Here is a 21,471-nt window from a genome sequence, read left to right on the forward strand (position 1 = left end):
CAGACATTACCTCAGAGTAAATTGCTGGAAAATAATTTCCCAAGCAAATGGTCCAAAGAAAAAAGCTGGAGTAGCCATTCTCATATCGAATAAAATCAACTTTCAACTAAAAGTTTTCAGAAAAGATAAGGAAGGACACTTCATATTCATCGAAGGAAAAGTCCAACAAGATGAACTCTCAGTCCTGAATATCTATGCTCCAAATGCAAGGGCACTTGCATTCATAAAAGAAAACTTACTAAAGCTCAAAGCATATATATATTGCATGTCACACAATAACAGTGGGAGATTTCAACACCCCACTTTCATCAATGGACAGATCATAGAAACAGAAATTAAACAGAGACATAGAGAAACTAACCTAAGTTATGAACCAAATGGACTTAACAGATATTAATAGAACATTTCATCCTAAAACAAAAGAATATACCTTCTTACAGCCTCATGGTACCTTCTCCAGAACTGACCATATAATTGATCACAAAATAGACCTCAACAGATATAAGATTGAAATAATTGCATGCATCCTATCAGATTACCATGGACTAAGGCTTGTTTTCAATAACAACAATAGTGACAGAAAGCTCACGTATACATGGAAGCTGAATAACATTTTACTCAATGATAACTTGGTCATGGAAAAAAAATAAAGAAATAAATTAAAGACTTTTTTGGATTTAATGAAAATAAAGGTACAATGTACCCAAACTTATGGAACACAATGAAAGCAGTGCTAAGAGGAAAACTCACAGCTCAAAAAGAAATTGGAGAGAGAGCATACATTAGCACCTTGACAGAACACCTAAAACCTCTAGAACTAAAAGAAGCAAATGCACCCAAGCAGAGTAGAAGGCAGGAAATTGTATTAAACTCAGGGCTGAAATCAACCAAGTAGAAACAAAAAAGGAATATACAAAGAATCCACAAAAGTGGGGGCTGGTTTTTTGAGAAAATCAACAAGATAGATAATAAACCCTTAGCCTGGAAAACCGGAGGGCACAGGGTATCCAAATTAACAAATCAGAAATGAAAAGTAAGACATAACAAGAGAATCTGAGGAAATTCAGAAAATAATCAGATACTACTACAAAAGCTTTTATTCAACAATACAGGAAAATCTGTATTGAATGGATAATTTTCTAGACAGATACCAGGTACCAAAGTTAAGTCAGGATCACACAAAGCATCTAAACAGTCCCATAACTACTAAAGAAATAGAAGCGGTTATTAACAGTCTCCCAACCAAATAAAGCCCAGGACCAGATGTGTTTAGTGCAGAATTCTATGAGACCTTCATAGAAGATGTCATACCAATATGGTGCAAACTATTCCACAAAATAGAAAAAGAAGGAACTCTAGCCAATTCCTTCTATGAAACCATAATTATGCTTGTTGCTATTAAATACTGGCTGCGCCCGACCAGAAAGGGCACACCAAACCAATACCAACACGGTTCCATGTGGTGAGATTTAATAATTCCCTTATTAAATACAAGGGGAAGGGGCCAGAGAAAGAAGAGAAAAGAGAGTGAGGGTGGAGGGAGTCTGCTTTTATTTGTACTGTGAGGTAAAGATGCCCAGGTGGAGGTGAGACTTGAGCCAAAAGGTCTTCTGGGAATGTATGGTGTTACAGCTAAAGGCAACACTTGATACCAACAATGCTTATACCTAAACCACACAAAAAACCAAGAAAGAGAGAGAACTTCAGAGCAATTTCCCTTATGAATATCAAAGCATAAATACTCAAAATTCTTACAAACCAAATCCAAGCAACCATCAAAATGATAATCCATCATGATGAAGTAGATTTCATCCCAAGGATGCAGAGACGGTTCAATATATGGAAATCCATCAATGTAATTCACTAGAGGGGCAGGCAGTGAAAGGTACCCTGATTCCTGCCGGAGATAGGTTGAATTTCCAGGACACTTAAAGGGGACCGCCGGTGCCTTCCCAATTTCCCAGGATATCAGTTCCCCCCAAAGACCCCTTTATAGAGGTTTAAGACAGACCAGTCATGTAGGGCAATGCTGCAAGCCCCTTCACCACAGGTCATGTAGGCTCAAGACAGATCAGAGGTAGAAGCAGGATCACACCTACAAATAAGTATATGAAGAGGATTTCCCAAGCTCTCAGGACAAACCAATAGGAAGTACCTTCTGTCAGACACTGACCCATTCACTAAACTATTTAAGCACAAGGAAAGGCGTGCAGGAATTATTCCATTGTCTATGAGCTTCTGTTATAAGAGCCACTTGGAGATGAGATCTGCTCTCTGGAAATCATCACAGCCAGAATCTCTCTTGCACTCCTCACTGGCTAGTCAGTCCCCTGCTGGTTCAGCCCAAAGTGGCAGGCAGTCCGGGTAAGGAGAAGGACAGGCACTTGAGGTGGCAAAAAAATGTTCCTCCTCCCTGCCTGAGATCTTTCTCCCTTTACCTGTACCCACACAACTAGCCAGCCTGGTCAGAGATCACTGTGAAGAGCACTCGGGCACCAGAGCCCTAAAATGTAGTGCTAGAACAATGATCAACAAAACTGCAGTGCAGGAAGGTGAGTCGCCTCCCCCAACTCTGGAGACTAGCAACCTATCTTTTCCTGCTGAGTTTTCAGTCAGCACCATCTCAAGCTTAGGTCAAGCTGAAGGGGCAACTGAAGGCTACTGGCCAAAGCTACTCTCTGGGGTTGGCTGAAGGTCCCTCTAGCCCCTGTCTAAATCCAGACAGCCTGCAAAACAGCCTGCAATTGGTTTTGGCAGACTCCCTATCTAACCTGGTAAAGCATCAGACGCTTAAAGCCACAGGGCACCTAGTTCTTTAATCTGCAGAAAGGCTTAACGTTTTGGACTTCTGTGGAATCCCCCAAAGCTGATAGGCCAAGGGAATGTTCCCATTGGACAAACCGTTTCTCCTTTTTCCTGTGACAGTTCACTGACACACAGGAAAACACAATATTAAAAAAAATTTCCAAGCGCAAGGCCCTGGGTTCGGTCCCCAGCTCCGGAAAAAAAAGAACCAAAAAAAAAAAAATTTCCTCAGTTCCTGCACCCGCCCTTCCCCTCACCCCCCACCCCCCAACCCCCCCCCCCACCCCCGCCAGCAGTGTTCTTGCAGCTTTCCACAGCCCTACACCCACCCTGTGGCAGTGTCGGGTAAGTGTGCTCAAACTTCTAAGTCCTGTATCACCTAGGGGATGTGCCCTGTGGCAGAGCTGATACAGAAAACCCCCAAGGCTTCAAAGGAGACACTAAACAGACTGTCTGCTCCTCCCTCTCCCCCCAGGGCAGGACTTCATTAAGAAAACAAAGGAGCTTCCACCTGCCTCTTCCCTTACTCCACCTCCCCACATCCAACTAAGGAGATCTTTCCTTAGAGATAGTTGTTAAAACAGTCAACCAGATAAAGACCACATTAGAACAGAAGATATCTGTTGGTGCCAGCACGGACACAATAATGCAAATCAAAACATCCCTGAAATTCTAACTCACACCATTCAGAAAAGCTAAAATAAAAAACTCAGTTGACAGCAGATGCTGAGGAGGATGGGGAAAAAGAGTAACACTCTTCCATTGTTGGTGGGATTGCAAACTGGTACAACCACTTTGGAAATCAGTCTGGAGTTTCCTCAGAGAATTAGAGATTGCACTACCTGAGAACCCAGCTATACCTCTCTTGGGCATATACCCAAAAGATACTCCAACATACAACAAAGACACATGCTCCACTATGTTCATATCAGCCTTGTTTATAATAGCCAGAAGCTGGAATGAACCCATATGCCCTACAACAGAGGAATGGATTCCAAAAATGGTACATCTACACAGTGGAGTACTACTCAGCTATCAAAAACAATGACGTAATGAAATTCATAGGCAAATGGAATGAACTAGAAAATATCATCCTGAGTGAGGTTTATCAATCACAGGAAAACACACTTGGTATGCACTCATTGATAAGTGAATATTAGCCAAAAAGGTCGAATTACCCAGGATGCAATCCACAGACCACAGGAAGCTCAAGAAGAAGGATGACCAAAGTTCAGATGCTCCCACTCCTTCTTAAAAGGGGGTATATTATATGTATATGTATATATGTATATATATATGTATATATATGTATACTAGATAAGATTGATGAAGTTATAAAATGCATCTTGAAAGGAACCGGATATAGATCTCTCCTGAGAGACACATCCAGAGCATGTTCAATACAGAAGTCAATGGTAGTGAAAAGAAAATTATACGAATTCTATGTTTAGAAATATAAAATTAAAAGAGTTAGCCCCAAAAGACACAAACTCAGGGCTAAGCCATGCCGCCAGGAATAGCAGGCCATAGAGATAAAGAAAAGGAATACAAAAACCAGCTCAGGCTATCGAGGACTGACCCATAAACCATCCAAAGACATCCCCCCAGCTTACTCAGAGTCATACTTTAACCAGATGTCCTCCAGACCCTGATAATCCCCTACTTGTGCTTTTCAGCCATTGTGTCTTGCAGAGAGCATTCCAGGAAACCTGACAGCCCAAGGCTAACCAGAGGTGTTTCAAATACAAATGCTCCAACAATTTTGACAAACTTTTAAAAATAATGAGGACCTGAAGACCCTACCCTTCTCCTGATTTAGTAACTCTGTTCCAGGAACCAGGGGGCCATAAAACCTTCTGGCTTCCCCTTATCTCCTGGAGCCATAAAACAATCTTGTAACAAAGGTGCATTCCCCTTTGACATCCCCCATCCCCTGGTGCTCACAGCCTCTGCCTTTAAATACTCTTTTTCCCAGCCTCTCGGGGCCGACACCTCTGTCTCCTGCATGGGAGACGTGTCGCCTGGAGATCTCTGTAATAGGTCTCCGTAATAAACCTCGCCTTTGCTTATTACATCCAAAATGGTCTCTCTGTGTCTGGGGTCCGCGATTTCCCAAGACTTGAGTAAGAGTCTCTCTGCGTGGGATCTTTCAGTAGCAGCAAACCACTGATCTGAGAACAAGACCCTTGGAGGGAATTAGACGAAATATTGAAAGAGTTGAAGGAGCATGCAACCCCATCAAAACAACAATGCCAACCAAACAGAGCTTCCAGGGCCTAAACCAGGACCGAAAGACTATACATGGAATAATCCAGGGCTCCAACAGCATATGTAGCAGAGAATACACTTGTTGGGGCACCAGGGGAAGGGGAAGCCCCTGGTCTTGCCAAGGTTAGACCCCCAGTGCAGGGGAATTTGGGGGGGGATAAAGTGGATGTATAGTGGGAATACCTGTGTGGGGGAGGGGGATGGGAGGTAATGGGGGCTTATATACAGGAAATTGGGAAGGGGAATAATGTTTGAAATGTAAGTAAAGAAATATATCTAATAAAAATTTTAAAAAAATTAAAATTTAGGAACCAAGAAGATGCCAATGCCAGTTCTAGCTATAATGTTTAGGTCCTGAGATGCAGAAGGAGAGTTAACAAAAGTGAAGACACTGACCACCTTTTGATTTTCAGGCAAGTGGCCACAAATAACTTGAGCCTTTTATATTTATACAATGACAATTGTGCTTACCCAAGCAGTGATATCATTGCTTACATTATTAAAAAAAATCATAATATCCACATTTCAAAAGCTCTATCTTTACACAAAGTCCCCAATAGTTCCCCTTCCTCCTTCTCCCATTCCTTGGATCAATCACCACCTAAACTTATTTTGCATTAAAAAGCACAATTTCAGCAAGACAAAAGAGATGTCTGGCCAGGCTTGTGCTGTAAACAGGAAGACATACTGGTCTGGTGCCAAACATGCTTACATAGTTATGCATGGTGAGAGGCCGAATTAAACACTTGTTGGTAAACTATCTCTAGTTATTATCTCCTATCATAATTCCCTTTTAATTGCCGACAGACAAGTTCATTTTACAAAGCAGATCTTCTAGACATCTTTCTAATATATAGATCTTTGTAAGATGTAATCATTCTAAGAGCCAGTTTCAAGTCTCTATCAATCCCACATAATCTCTGCATTTTCCATGTCTCTACTGATCAGATATAGCTTCTTAAAAACAGTTATGTAAGCAGGACCTACCTCTCTCCACAACTGACACAGACTTGCTCAGTGTGACTGGGTACTTCTCTAAAGATATGATTATAAGTCTCAAATTCCCAGGATTTATGGTAACATCTGGAGGATTGATAGATACAAAAAGAGGTGAAGAACATTTTATCCCTTGAGAGAGTTTTGAGAAAGATGTAGAATCATCCACAGTGACTTAGTCTGTGTGACTCCAGATGGCCTTGTCCATGACTGATGAAGTGCTACAATTTTGATAATGACTATATGCGGTACAATGAAGGAAAGGAGAGCTTGTAGGGCATGCCAACCTGGTACTAAATATAAAGGCCACCAAATTTACCTTGTCAATGAGAAGTGGTTTAAATGGACTTACCACAGTAGAATCCTGTCACTGAAGCACTCATATGCTATTCCTTGCAGCAGCTACATGGCCACTGCCAGAAAGAGGTAGCACCTCTTTTAAATTATTTCTAATACATGCATGAGGATCTGAGTGCGGTCTCCAGAGAACATGTAAAAAGTCATGGGACTGTGTTCCAAGCTAATCATCCTGATGCCTGTGCAATGGAAAAGAAAGAAACCCTGTTGCTTGACAGAGCCCCAGTCTAGCTAAATTGGTAATTCCATGGTCAGCTTGAGACCCTGTCACAAAATCAATACAGTAGAGAGTGACTGAGAATGATACCCAGTATTGACCTTTGACCTCCTAATTCACACCTGTGGACATGCACCTGCAGACACATGTACACCCACACAAACATGTACACACAAAATACTGCGACCTTATAAGCAGATTCAAGCCTCTTTAGAAAGTTTCATGTCATTTTTTACCCTGCAACATCTCTCATACAGCACACTGTTCCTTATTGTTTGCACTTTATCTTTTCTTAGTTTTAGATATATTATGCCCATTGTCTATCATAATGAATTTCATCTTTAAAAATAACCTCAGAATCATTATATTCATTCAGCCTCCTTGTCGTTAGGCAACAGAAATCATTTTTTTAACTTATTTTTACAGGAGACTGGAGAGATGACGGAGAAGTTAAGAACATGTACTACTTTTGAAGAAGACCCATGTTAGATTCAAAGAACAAGATGACTCATAATCACTGGTAATTTCAGTTTCAGGGACCCAATACCCTTCCTTTTCTAGCCTCCACAGGCAACCCTAGACATGCAAATACTCACACATAATTTAATAAAGACACACCCCCCACATACACATGTTTACAATTTAAATTATTTTCTGGCCTTTTTTTTTTTAACTAGGACAAAGAGGGTAAAATTATTCAATCTACTTCAAATTTCTGAAGGGGAACAACATTTTCCTTCTCAATAGGAGACAAACCCCTCCAGATTTAGAGGCATCTAAATCCAAGTTGACACAAGTGTCCATCATATACATTAATGTGCCTTTTGAATTGTCTTTTACTTTTCCATAATGGGTATTGCTTACAATTGTGTTGCTGCAGATTTGGTTTTACCACAGGCTACGTTGATGCTCTGAGCTGTTTTGATTTTAATTTCTGCTCCTCTCTCAATTAGCTTCTCACCCTACATTGTTATTCTATCTTATCTTCATCTTATAACATCCATGCTCCATAAATTTGAAGAACATAACAGCAATTTCTGCTTAAAGTGTACTTCCAATCCGTATAGTCACTCTATTGAAAAACATAGACTTTTGCCTTTAATTGTTGTTTTGTTTCTTTGACCCAAGCTTTTTCCTTGAGTATAATAATATTGTTTTACTCTTTTAAATTTATCCTTTCCAAGTAAGACAATAGAAAACTTGTGGGGATGCTTTGTAAATGAATATGAGGATGATCCCTTTTGTCTACATTTTGATGTCTTATAAATTTGAAAAATGAGTGCTGATTCAGGAACTAAATCCTGCACAGGCAACCACTGTGGAGGGTCCAGTGGAAGTATTCCATGACTCCTGATGGATGTCAGATCCCCTTGGACTCATACACTTGACATTTTAAACTAATATATTATCCTAAACCCAGGTTGTTGGGTATTTTCTTTCATCCTCTACCTCATATCTCAGAAAGAATGAAGAATATTATATTGGAACAAGGTCACTTGATTCTATTTCATGATGTGACTAAGAAACCTGGAATCTCCTAGTCGTATTCCTGATTTGGTTATAAAGGAGAAAATTTTGTTTTATTTCTCTAGTTACATATAGTACATTTCAGTGTAGGTGCCTATTCCTCCACCATGCAAGGAAAGGTCCCTATAAATCTAAGTGATACAAATGCAAGTGCTATTGTCTGGTCACCCTAGTTACACAATTCCACTGTGGAAAAGTCTCTGGAATCTACATGCCCCATGTTTAAGTTTTTTGATTCACCAATCTCAGTAATACATGTTCATGAATCTGAAATTATAGTATCCAGGAGTTGTGTAGCTTATCTCTGCAAGACAAAGTTGCCTTCATATGAACTATATATGTATTCTTTTTTAATTCTCAATATTATGTTTTGTTGCTCTGTACTACTAAGCAGAAATTCCATGTAAGAATTTTTTTCTCGCTCCAGAAATGGGAGAAACGGAATACACATATGTATAGGGATACTTTCTCTAAGTCTGGGTATGTATCAGCTTTACAGAATTCTTACCATATCTCATGTCAACCTATTTCCTTACTTTAATTTATGCATATATTTTAAGTCCTATATTTATAGAATTCTAATTTTCTGATTCTTTTAGTTGAATATTTGCTTGTTTCTGCATGTGATTGCACACATGTGGATGATGGAGTACAATTTATGGCATCCATTTCCTCCTTCCATTGCGTATGTCCCAAGGACCAAACCAAGGTTAACAGCCTTGGCAAAAATATCTTTACCTACTGAGCTATTTCACTCTTCCTAGTAAATTTCATAATTTATTGTTGCAAGCCCAATTGCTACCCCATGCCAAAAAAGGAATGTTTTCTTGCTGGTGTGTGCTATAATCTAAATCATTTCTTTAGATTAAGTCATTGTCCTCTTTAATACCCTATCATGATACATATAATATCTGTGGACATGCAGAAACACATATACACACATAATTTCACTGATATACACTGTTGGTGCCCCATGCCCACACCGAGATGGTACCGAGAATCGGGCGAAAGCCTGCGAAATTAAAGAAACACACACACACACACACACACACACACACACACACACACACACACACAGGTTATTATTAGCCATTCTTTTGTAAAAGTTTTAATGATATCACTTCAATACACAACTTAGAGATATACATCCACAAACTCTCACCTACAAACTCTATAGGAAAGTTTTTTTTTATCAATGCGATATAAAACTAGAGGTAAGTTGGAAGAAGAAATCTTAACTGAGAAAAAATTCTTCATAAGATTGTCCAATGAAAAAGCCTGTGGGCACTTTCTTGTTCAATAATTTTGTTGGAGGGCCCAGCTCACTGTAGGTTGTCCCACTCCTGGGTTTATTGTTCTAGCTTTTATAAAAACACAGGCTGAGCAACTAATAATCTTCTTCCACGTCTCTCTAACATTTCCTGCCTGCTTAATCACTGGGATATCTTCCCACCCTACCTGATCCAACTAGGATTTGTTTTAGTGACTTTGTGTTTTGGACTGATGGCTGTTAATTGGATCATAAAATAAGACTTAAGTTGAATCTTTCAACCTTCTAGAAAATGTGTAGAATAATATTATTCTACTACCCTCAACTTTGAGACACAGGACATCATATATGAAAGGTCAGAAAGATTCTGCCATAAATATAGGCATCCTGAAAGGTTAATTCTTTACAACCAATAGGTCCAGGTAAGAACTAGGTAGATAAATATTAGCAAAATGATTGTACATTGTAAGGTTAGTTTATATAAGGAAGTAGTCATGTTTGAAAGTGTCATATAATTGAGGGCCAGATAAAGTAGTAATTCAAAGAAAAAAGTGACAGAATATATCACAGATAAAATATGCCCAATTCACATGAGAACAGCTTATGAATAAGAGAATACACAGGAGTAGAGAAAGAGAGACAAAAATAGACAAAAGAAAGACAGAGAGAAGTAGAGCAAGAAAGAGAAATTGTGCTGTGTGGCATGTGTTTACGGAAGTTTTCTGGACATGATTTTACAGATTCAGGTTCTGAGAGAACAAACTATTCACTGGGAGAAGAGAAAAAGCTGGAGAATTAGAAGGATCGAGAAGATTGTAACACATTGTCCAGGATAATGTGAGTCCAAGTAGAACAACTCATGAAGATGCCAAGAGAAACCATATTGAATCAATCAGCTTGGAAGGTTGGATTACATGGAGGCTAGAAGCTCCTAGTATTAGGTCTATAAATAGTACAACAGAGGGAAAAAATACTCTGGCCTCAGCCTAAAGGACGTATTTGCATAGCTTGGGTAAGACTCTTATCTCATCACTTTATCTAAGAAAAGAAAAGTGACATTCTCTTAGAAAGACATACAGACAGAGACAGAGACAGACAGACACACACACATATACAGAGACACACAAACACACAAACATGCAAACAAAGAGCGGTGTGGGGAGGGAGGGAAGAAGAGAGGGAGGGAAGAAGGGAGAATGCTTGCAGTCAACCACTGAGCTGAGAACAAGGTTCCAGAAAGAGGAGTTACAGAAAGTAGTTGAAGTAGTTGAAGGGGTTTGCCACCCCATAAGAAGAACAACATCAACTAACTAAACCCCTGCCCTCGATCTTCCATGGACTAAACAACCATCCCAAAAATACACAAGGATGAGCCTATGGCTCAATCTGCATATGAAGCAGAGGATATCCTTTTCAGGCACCAAAAGGGAGCAAATGCCCTTGGTCCTGTCAAGGCTTGATGCCCCAGTGTAGGGAACTGTCAGAATGGGCAGGTTGGAAGGAGTGAGTGGGTGAGTGAGGAACTGCCCTCAGAACAGGAGGCATGTGGGGAAATAATAGCCGGTTTCTAGAGGGCAAATCAGGAAAATCATATTTAAAATGTGAATTAAAAAAATCCCCTCCCCCAATGAAAGAAAAAGAAAGAGAAATGGAGAAAGAAAAAGAAAAACAAATGGGGGTACATAACTAAACAGATGCCAACTGGTGATGCAGTGGAGTTATTCCCATGATAGTCAAGCAGCTTCTGGGAAACCAAAGTCTTTGGGTTCCAGGGGGAGTATGGTTGCAAAGCTGAAACTTAACGGAATTGACAGAAGGGCACCACCAGGTGTGGAGCCTGCAGCTTAATTTCACTCAACATGGGAAACCTCACACGGCCCGGACACAGACAGGATTGACAGATTGATAGCTCTTTCTCGATTCCGTGGGTGGTGGTGCATGGCTGTTCTTACATGGTGGAGCGATATGTCTGGTTAATTCCGATAACGAACTAGACTCTGGCATGCTAACTAGTTACACGACCCCCTGAGCGGTCGCGTCCCCCAACTTCTTAGAGGGACAAGTGGCATTCAGTCACCTGAGATTGAGCAATAACAGGTCTGTGATGCCCTTAGATGTCCGGGGCTGCATTAGCATCACACTGACTGGCTCAGCATGTGCCTACCCTACAAAGGCAGGCGCGGGTAACCCATTGAACCTCATTTGTGATGGACATCGGGGATTGCAATTATTCTCCATGAACGAGGAATTCCCAGTAAGTGCCGGTTATAAGCTTTTGTTGATTAAGTCCCTGCCCTTTGTACACACCACCCTTCGCTACTACCAATTGGATGGTTTAGTGAGGCCTGATCAGCCCATGGCCCTGTCAGAGGCCCGAGAAGAAGGTCCAACTTGACTATCTAGAGGAAGTAAAAATCATAACAAGGTTTCTGTGGGTGAACCAGTGGAAGGATCATTCACTGAGAAGGCCGAGGGGGTGTCTGGTCCTTTCTCCAGCCTGTGTGAGTCCCTCCTCTCACCGGGAATGGGTCCCCTGGTCGCATTCGTGGCATGTGCCGCCTCTGCTGGCCAAGTGAGCATTTCGGGAAAGGCAGGGGTCGTTAAGGAGCGGTGCGGGGAGGGTGTCAGGTCTGGTCCGTCGAGGGACCTCCTCCATTCTCTCTCTCTCCCTTGTTCTTCTGCCTAAGTCCTTGCCTCCATGCGCCCGCCTCTGCCTCCAGCACTGCTGCCTCCGCCGCTGGCACCTCCCTTGCCCTCTGGCCAGCCAAGGCCCTAGGCGTACCGAGGTCATTCTGCCTCTTTCTGGACCGGCTCCGTGATCTCATCTCGTGTGCACCGGGAGGGGGGGGCTGTACGCGGTGGCCGGGACCCGCTCCCTCTCCTCACAGCACCTGCCGCCCCTCCGCCACAGCTCTCCCGCTCTGAAGGTGCCAGGGTGTCTCTGTCCCGTGCAGGGGGTGCCTGTGCCACGGGTGGGCTCTCGCAGCCCGCCCCGCCTTCTGAGCCTCGCGTGTCTGCCCCGCTCCTGTCCAGGTACCTAGCTGTCCTGTTCAGGCGCAGAAGTTTAAAGACCCCCGGGGGGGGGTCGCCCTACCGCCCTTCGGTCGTCCACAGGAGGGCTTCCGGTTTCCTCCCTCCACCTGGTGCTCCCTGAGACTCAGCGGGCCCCCTCCGGCCGCCGGCCCTCCCAGAGGTGCTGGGTTCTGGGTTCGCTGCATCCCATGTCCCATGTGTCCCTCCTTTCCGTTCCCGACCCTGTCTTTCTTTTTCTTTTCACATGTATCCTTTAGTTTCCCGCTGGCCGGCCTGAGGTGGAGCCGCCTCGCAGTTGGCCCCTCTCTTCCGGTTCAGCAGGGGCGGGCGGGGGAGCTGGTGCTGTTGTTAGCACCCATAGGAGTCCGCTCACACCCTAGATAGCGGTGGATCACTTTGGCTCGTGCGTCGATGAAGAACGCAGCTAGCTGCGAGAATTAATGTGAATTGCAGGACACATTGATCATGGACACTATGAACGCACTTGAGGCCCCGGGTTCCTCCCGGGGCTACACCTGTCTGAGAGTTGGTTGAGGATCAATCGATGCCACGCCCCCTGTGGTTTCGTCGCCTGGGGGGGGGGGTCGCCGCGTGGCTGGTGCTCTGCTCGTAGGGTCTCTCCCCTTGGCCCTCCGTCTCCCGAAGTTCAGACTGGGCGGCGTCCGGCGGTCGTCCATGCCCGGTGGGTCTGCATGGGCCTAGATCTCCCCGTCCACCGGCGCCGCGCGCCGGCCACCCTTCTCGTGGCTTATGCCTAATCGCTCCGGCGCTCCCGCTCCCGTCTTCTCCCGCTCTCCCCACCATGGGGACACATCGGCGGGGGCCGGTCGGGTGCCTGGGCGCGAGAGGGACCTTGTCGCCCGGGTTGGTCATCGAGCCTCCTGTCTGGTGGGAGGCGAGTCCCGCCCACTGGGTCGGTGCGTCTGCCGCCGCCAAGCACCCGCTTGTGCTCGCAGAGAGAGCAACCTGCGAGGGTCGGACTGGGGGTGGGGGGCTACCGCACCCGCCGGGGCTGGTCTCAGGTACCTCTCCTCCCCCCTCCCTCTTGTGGGGGCCGTCCGTTCTGGTGCCAGCAGGCTTGATGCTGCGGCGTCCGTGTGCTGACACGACTTGTCCCCGGGATGTGGGAGCTGGCCGGGGTAGAGAGGTGGCAGGCCCCGGCCTGGGACCCCGGCACCCTCTCGCTCTCTTCTCCGTCCTTCTGCCCGCGGCCGCGCGCGCCCTCCTTTCCTCCTTCCCCTCTTGACCGCGTCCTCACATCAGACGTGGCGACCCGCTGAATTTAATTATATTAGTCAGTGGAGGAAAAAAAACTAACCAGGATTCCCTCAGTAATGGCGAGTGAACAGGGAAGAGCCCAGCGCTGAATCCCTGCCGCGTGCTGTGGCGCGCGAAATGTGGCGTACGGAAGACCCACTCCCCGGCGCCACTCGTGGGAGGCCCAAGTCCTTCTGATCGAGGCCCAGCCTTTGGACTGTGTGAGGCCCGTAGCAGGCCCAGGCGCGCCGGGCCCTGATCTTCCTGGAGTCGGGTTGCTTGGGAATGCAGCCCAAAGTGGGTGGTAAACTCCATTTAAGGCTAAATACCGGCACGAGACAGATAGCCAACAAGTACAGTAAGGAAAAGTTGAAAAGAACTTTGAAGAGAGAGTTCAAGAGGGTGTAAAACCTTTAAGAGGTAAACGGGTGTGGTCAGCGCAGTCAGCCCAGAGGATTCAACCCAGAGGCGCGCTTTCCTCTGTTTGGGTGATTCCAACAGATCTTTCCCACTCCCTGTTCCTCCTGACCCCTCCACCCCCGCGTTTTTCTCCCCCCTCCATGCGTCCCGCTGTCGCTGTCCCCGTTCCTCCCAACAAGGTGGTAGGCGGGCGGGCGCGGGGACGCAGGTGCGGCCAGGGGTGGGGTTGGTGGGTGACACCCCCCCCCCTTGTTCAGCAACTGGCCGCAGCCAGGCTCCCTTCCTTGGTGGTGGTGCGCTGAAACCAGCTATGGGACCTCTGTGAAGGCCCTACATGGAAGGTGACTGGGGGTGCGGTGCAACGCGGCATCACCCGTGGGCCCCAGACCACCCCGTCCCGAGTGTTACAGCACATCCTCTCCATACAGAAGACACTGACAGACAGACAGACAGAGACACACACACACATACACACACACACACACACACACACACAGACACACACAAAAATATATATTTAAGTATTTAAAATGCTGTTTAAAAAAACAGTCTTCCTGTTTAACAGTCGTTTAAAGGGAAGTTGGCTGACAGAACGTTTTTGTGGTTTTTTTTATTCTCTGTTTTACCAAATAGGAGGTAGATCTGTTGGCCCTTTTATTAAAAGCCAAAGTATTAAGTGTTGAGCCAATGTTTCAACTTTTCCCATTATGTTCCTTTCACGAAAACCAGGGAATGTTGTTTCTTTGGCTTTTCCCTTTTGAAACAAAATGAAAGGAGCTCTACCAGTTGGCCTAGTTTCCGTGTTCCTTTTCCCTCTGCCATGGTATGCTCGATGAAATAAAGTAAATAAATGAAGTTTCTAGTTATTTATTTGTTTGGGAGACCCGAACCCTCTCTCAAGAGATACTTCCATCTCCCCCCTCCACACACACAAGGCCTCCTCCCTGTATGTGGGGGAAGGGGTAGGGGTGGACAGGAGCTAGCTGAGAGGGGGTGGGGTGGGGCTGGAGAATGTGCATGTCCCTGAAGGACTGTCCAGGAAATACTGCTGCTGCCCTAGCATGCTTTGCTTCAGCGCTGAGCCAGGCGGTGCCTCTTTAGGGGGGGCGAGTTTTCTGCCTGAAATCAGTGAGTGATGATTTCAGTGTGAATGTCTGATCCCTCGCTGTCCTTTCAGTGCTCTGGCTCATGGCAAATGACTGAAGAAAACCTTAGTTAGACTCACACCCAGCTGTTTGGAAATGGTAATGGAATTGATAGCACACCCTCAGGGAAAGAGGAAGACTCTCTTTGCTCACTCCCAGCCTTGCCCTGCCAGCTCTGGAGTTCTAAGTAAGGCAGAATCTGGACCATATTTACAGGATTTGGCGTTTCTGATTCATGTTTAATGTTTAGTTAAATAAAGCTTGTGAAGGGCTGGAGAGATGGCTCCGAGGTTAAGAGCACTCACTGCTCTGCTCTTCCAGAGGTCCTGAGTTCCATGCCACAAAAACCATATAGTGGCTCACAACCCTCTGCAAAGGGATATCCTGTGTACTCTACTGCCATGTGTATATGAAAAGGGCTTTAGTATACTCATATAAATGAAAATAAATAAATAAACCTTTAAAAGAATGAAACAAAATGAAGCTTACAAAGAAACTGAGCATCTTAAAATGCCAGGCACGTCTATCCACTCCTTTTATTTTATTTCGTGTGTGTATCACATGACCACAGAGGTGGTTCCCCTTTTATTAACCTCAATAGCCCAACTGGGACAGAAGTGCAAACTATCATCTACCTATCTGGGAGTGGAGTGGTTGGATACAGGGAGATGGAACATTTGCAGTTAGTAAATTTCTGCTGTAGGTTTTTTTTCCTTTCCTTTTTGGATAGATATTGGGAACTTATTTTTTTTGTTGTTGTTGTTTTTGTTTTATAAGGTACAAATTTTGTTTTCTGTGCAACATTCTGATCATAGTTTTCCATTGCAACCTCTTTCCAGATCCTTCCTCCCCATCCACCACCCTGTTGTACCCCAGGCCTGTCCTTATATGTGGTTGATGCATACCCAGGTGAATCTCCATTGGAGAAAGCACGATATTCCCATCTCCTATGACTGTCAACGGCAGATGACTTAAATGCCAGTCACTTCGGACTTGACTCCATTTTCCCCTTGGAGAACTGGGTTTGGATCTGTTGAACGAAGGCAGGCCCTGGGTTTTGAAACAAACAAACAAACAAACAAACAAAAACACCAAAAAATGTTTAAAGCAGGCAACAACTCCCTGCATGCCAAGAGACTGTTGACTCCTCTTTGGAGCTAGTACGATGTGAAACTTGCTTAATAAAGTAGAATCCACACAAGGGAACACTTTAACAAATTATGAGGAAGAGAGAGAGAGAGAGAGAGAGAGAGAGAGAGAGAGAGAGAGAGAGAGAGGGAGAGAGGGAGAGAGAGAGATCTGTTTATCTCCCTCTAGTTTTTCATACTAGAGATTTCATCTTCTTCTGTCTCTGGTGCTGGTGGCTTTACTCCTGGTTTGGGGGGCTTGGGATAGGGATAGGAAGAAAAAAGTCTTGAGTGCTGAAATTAAAGCTCTCTCTCTCTCTCTCTCTCTCTCTCTCTCTCTCTCTCTCTCTCTCCCTCTCCCTCCCTTCCTCCCTCTCCCTCTCCCTCTCTCTCTCTCTCTCTCTCTCTCTACACACACACACACACACACAGACACACAGACACACACACACACACAACACACTTCCTAGGATGAAAGAAAAAAATGAAAAGGAAGGCACCCATGGTGATGCATGACTTTGATCTCACTTTGGTCTCAGCACTGGAGAGGAAGATAGGAAGGCTTATCTAGATGCAATGTCTAGTTACCCGCAATAATCTTGGACCTGAACCGAACACCCAGCAGCATTTCCCGCACCCACCCATGTATAAGCTTTTATAAGCTGAACCACCAACACTAGAGCAACAGTGCAGACAGAGACTATTTGGACCCGGACTTCCATTTTGAGTTTTTGTTTCTGTTCTTGTTTTATTTTTTAAAGATTTATTCATTTATTATATATAAGTACACTGTAGCTGTCTTCAGATACACCAGAAGAGGGGATCGGATCTCTTTACAGATGGTTATGAGCCACCATGTGGTTTCTGGGAATTGAACTCAGGACCTCTGGAAGAGTAGTCGGGTGCTCTTAGCCGCTGAGCCATCTCTCCAACCCTCTGTTCTTGTTTTTTTCTCCTGTCCTGTCCTGTTCTGTCCTGTCCGTCCTGTCTCTCTGTCTCTCTGTCTGTCCCTCTGTCCCTCTGTCCCTCTGTCTCTCTGTCTTTCTGTCTGTAAATCCACACATGTAGTTCTTTCCACGTTTTATATTTCAAAACAAATAATGCTTGTTGTGCTTCTCATTTCATTCAAGGGTACTACCCTCTAGATCAGAGGATCCCCCTTACAATTCTCCACAGGTAGTGATGACTAGGGTGTTCAGTGCGACTAAGCAGGAAATATATGGTTGCCGTCATTATGCTTGATCTTACACAAGGTAGGGTGTCAGGGCATGGTTGCCAAGATGGCGTATAACAGACAGTGATTGAAGCGATGGAACAATAACCTATAATTCTCCCTTTCTGTCACTGTTTCTCTGTCACGCTCTGTCTCTCTTCCCTCCTTCCCTCCCTCCTCTCTCAGACCTGAATGAACATTGGAACTAAAGTAAATGTACAGTGAAAAGAAGCCAGGTGCGTGCTGCATGTCTTTTATTGCATCACTTGAGAGGTGGAGGTCGGTAGAACCCTGTGAGCAGGCTGCAGACCTGATCCAAGTACTGATTTCCAGGGCTTATGTGCAAAGACCCCTGACTCAACTAAAGAAATGAAGAGGAAATTAAAGAAACAGATACAATTAACTTGGAATAAACCAAACAAACTAAGGAAAAGGAAAGGCAGTATTGGGGTGGCCTGGCTTACAGAGGAGGGGCAAACATTTATTTGCCAGTGCCTCCTCAGTTGAACACACAAACACACACACACACACACACACACACACACACACACACAGAGAGAGAGAGAGAGAGAGAGAGAGAGAGAGAGAGAGAGAGAGAGAGCAAGATCTGTTAATCTGTTTGTCTCACTCCCCTAGTTTTTCAGACAGGGTTTCTCTATGAATTCCTCTGTAGACTGGTTGCTCAGAGGGCAAAGCTGCTGTCTGTTAAAGGTCTAGGGAAAACATGAAGGCCTAGATGCAATGTGTAGGCCTGAGGGAACTGTTAAGGCCTAGATGCCCTGTGAAGGAGGCCTACATCATGTATACATATATACACACATATTCATATATATGATTATGTATATGAATGTGTATACACTCAGGTATCCTTTATTTTATTAGCTTATTTTGAATATAATTTTCATGCTAATCAAAAAGAGGAAATTTTCTTTGGCATTGGATTCTTCTTGAACAAAAAATGGATATAAATAATCACATATTCAGATGTTATGTCTAATATTGAGAAGATATTCCCAGATATGGTGTTAATCCATCATAGTCCATGTGTGAACACAAAACAGACTTAGTAAGAATTTTGACAAATGGATTTTAAAAACTTATATAGGGTTATTAAGAGCAGTGGTAACATTTTTTAACTTGATATTTTATATATTTACATTGCAAATGTTATTCCCTTGCCCAGTTACTCACTCTCCCAAACCCCACCCCCTGTTTCCATGAGGGATGCTTTTCCTCCCATCCACCCATTCGCACCTCAATAGCATACCATTCCCCTGCACTGGAGAAAGGAGCATTCACAGGACCAACGGCTTCTCCTCCTATTGATGCCAGACAATGCCATCCTCTGCTCCACATGCAACTGAAGCATTAGGCTTTTGCATGAGTACTATTTGGTTAGTAGTTTAATCCCTAGGAGCACTGGTAAGTCTAGTTGGTTGATGTTTTTGTTCTTCCTATGGGTTTGCAAACCGTTTCAGCTCTTCCTTCACTCCTTCATTGGAGTCCTCATGGAGTCCGATGGTTAGCTTCAAGCATGCTTATCTATATCAGTGAGGTTCTGGCAGAGTCTCTCAGGAGACATCCACATCAAGCTCCCATCAGTAAGGACTTCTTGGCATCAGCAATACTGACTAGGTTTGGTGGCTGCATATGTGATAGATCACCAGATGGGGCAGTATCTAGATGGCCTTTCCTTAAGTCTCTGCTCCACTGTGTCCCTATATTCCCCTCCCTCTTGAGTATTTTGTTCCCCCTTCTAGGAAGGACTGAAGTGTACACATTTTGTTCTTCCTCCTTCTTGAGCATCATATGGTCTATGAATTGTATCTTGGGTATTACAAGCTTTGGACTAGTATCTACGAACTGGGTAAATTCACTCAGGATGATATTTCCTAGTCCCATACGTTTGCCTAGGAATTTCAAGAAGTCATCGTTGGAGTAGTGTATATGTACCTTTTGTATCACAGTCTCTGGAATAAAACAAACAGGGACATTTAAATAAATATATAGCACTGTTTAAGACTTCATTTCTCTTCCAATATTTGCAATTACATAGTCAAACATTATATCTTGGAGTCATAGATCACTTTGTTATCTAGGATTGCACGATGAGGATGGCATAGTGGCAGTATAGCAAAATAACTGAAAGGAAAAGCAGAGCAGTCACCCCATTAGGATTCATATGAATTGCATTTCCTCCCTACTGGGAACTAAGCAACAATGGGTGAAACTGTACAAGTACCTCTGTAATAATTTGGTGTCTTGGGGTTATGTCCAGAGGATATACAGCTGGAGCACATGGTGTTCAATTTATTTTTAGTTTGTCTGATTTAAAATGTGATTGCTGTTAGTAAACATTTTTGTGATGATTGCTTGAAATTTATTTGCTCTTTATTAGAAATTGTAGAATCATATTTATAATTTGCAGTCCTGGGGGTACTGGTGGTTGTACATGGGGAACAACTAAGTCAGCAAATGATTACGTCAGACAATGCTGACGAAAAGAACATGGGATACCACAGTTACAGCTGCCTAAGAACTGATAACCACAACCTAAGGGAAGAGTCTCTTCCCTCAACCTTGACTCCTTTAAGACATTGGCTTCTGCATCAGACAGGCCTTGACAAGTTTGATCCTGGGTAAGGTCATAGAACTAGTGTTCCAGTTATTCTTTTCTCCAGGTCTCTCAGACAGTCTAGGGCAGTCCTGGCTCCCCACATTAATAGGTTCTTCATAGTATTCATAAGACTTTCCAGCTGGATGTGACTTTTGAATTTTCTTTCATAAGCAGGGAAGTGTTAGTTCACAGTCCTGTCTAACTGGCTGCTTTCCTCAAACCTGCCATTCCCTTTGTAACCTCTCAATATAATTGATAAGCAACATATTCTGTGGCCTTGTAGTCTCTCTGTCCCTTGCATCTGATTCCCAGGCCCCAAAAACCTTTAATGATAACTCTGCTTCCACCATTTTTCTTTCTGTGATTCATCTATTAGTCTAGATCACAAGGTATATATCTTACCCAAAAAAATCATATGATTAAGGAACACCAAAATCCTATAATTTCTTGGAAATTAAAAATCCTCACTCTCCTATCTTTGTCTTTAGTATCCCATCATGGTTTTATGTGGCCATGATGCAATAAATCACTTCATACTTAAGGACTTAAGCATGTTTTCCCTTCAGGACACTCGACACACAATATATGTGCTGCAGTAAAAATAAAAACAACAAAACAAAACAAAAAACCCGACAGAACTTGTTCCCAGGTATACCCTAGCTGTCTCACTCCCTTAATATTTCTGGTGCCATTGGAAATAGCAATAATTTATCTCAGTGGCTCCATGCTGCCCCATCTACTTTCTGACACACTGTTCTTCCCAACACGGCACCGTGTCAGGCTGCTCCTCCCTCATCCACAGCCCTCTTGGTTGGGTTTCCACCATGCCAGGCAAACACATCCCAATTCTTTGGTAGGCCCATGCATCTGGCCACCATACACTCTCTTAAACTCAATTAAGTTGCCTTATGAAAGGACACATCAAACAATATTTTCTGATGCAATTGATAATATATAATTTGCCAATCTAGATGGCACAAAATCCTGTACACACCCATCCCTTGAGAATAGTCATAACAACCTGTAATATGTACAGAGAGGCATCTAAATATCTACTGCCATGTTCTCTGTGCTCTCACATTCTCACTCTGGCTTCCTCTGCCTCTCTAAAACTTTTCTCCCACCCATCCTTCCTTCTTATCCAATGACAGGCCTGGTTCTATCCTGTACCTCCCTTCACCTTAATAATGACATCAATCTACTCTTTTACCCTTTTGAT

General features: G+C 43.9%; 1 non-coding gene and 1 pseudogene across 1 annotated transcript; both read left to right on the forward strand.

Annotated features, from left to right (window-relative positions):
* The window catches only part of LOC134485542 (polyubiquitin-like), a 128,594-nt pseudogene that overhangs the window by 90,245 nt on the left and 16,878 nt on the right, over window positions 1-21,471 (forward strand).
* On the forward strand, window positions 12,849-13,002 carry LOC120101197 (5.8S ribosomal RNA). The gene has a single exon (XR_010064546.1). It is a non-coding gene; the product is annotated as a 5.8S ribosomal RNA (ribosomal RNA).

This window comes from Rattus norvegicus, chromosome 2 (assembly GCF_036323735.1).
Source record: "Rattus norvegicus strain BN/NHsdMcwi chromosome 2, GRCr8, whole genome shotgun sequence".
NCBI lineage: Eukaryota > Metazoa > Chordata > Mammalia > Rodentia > Muridae > Rattus > Rattus norvegicus.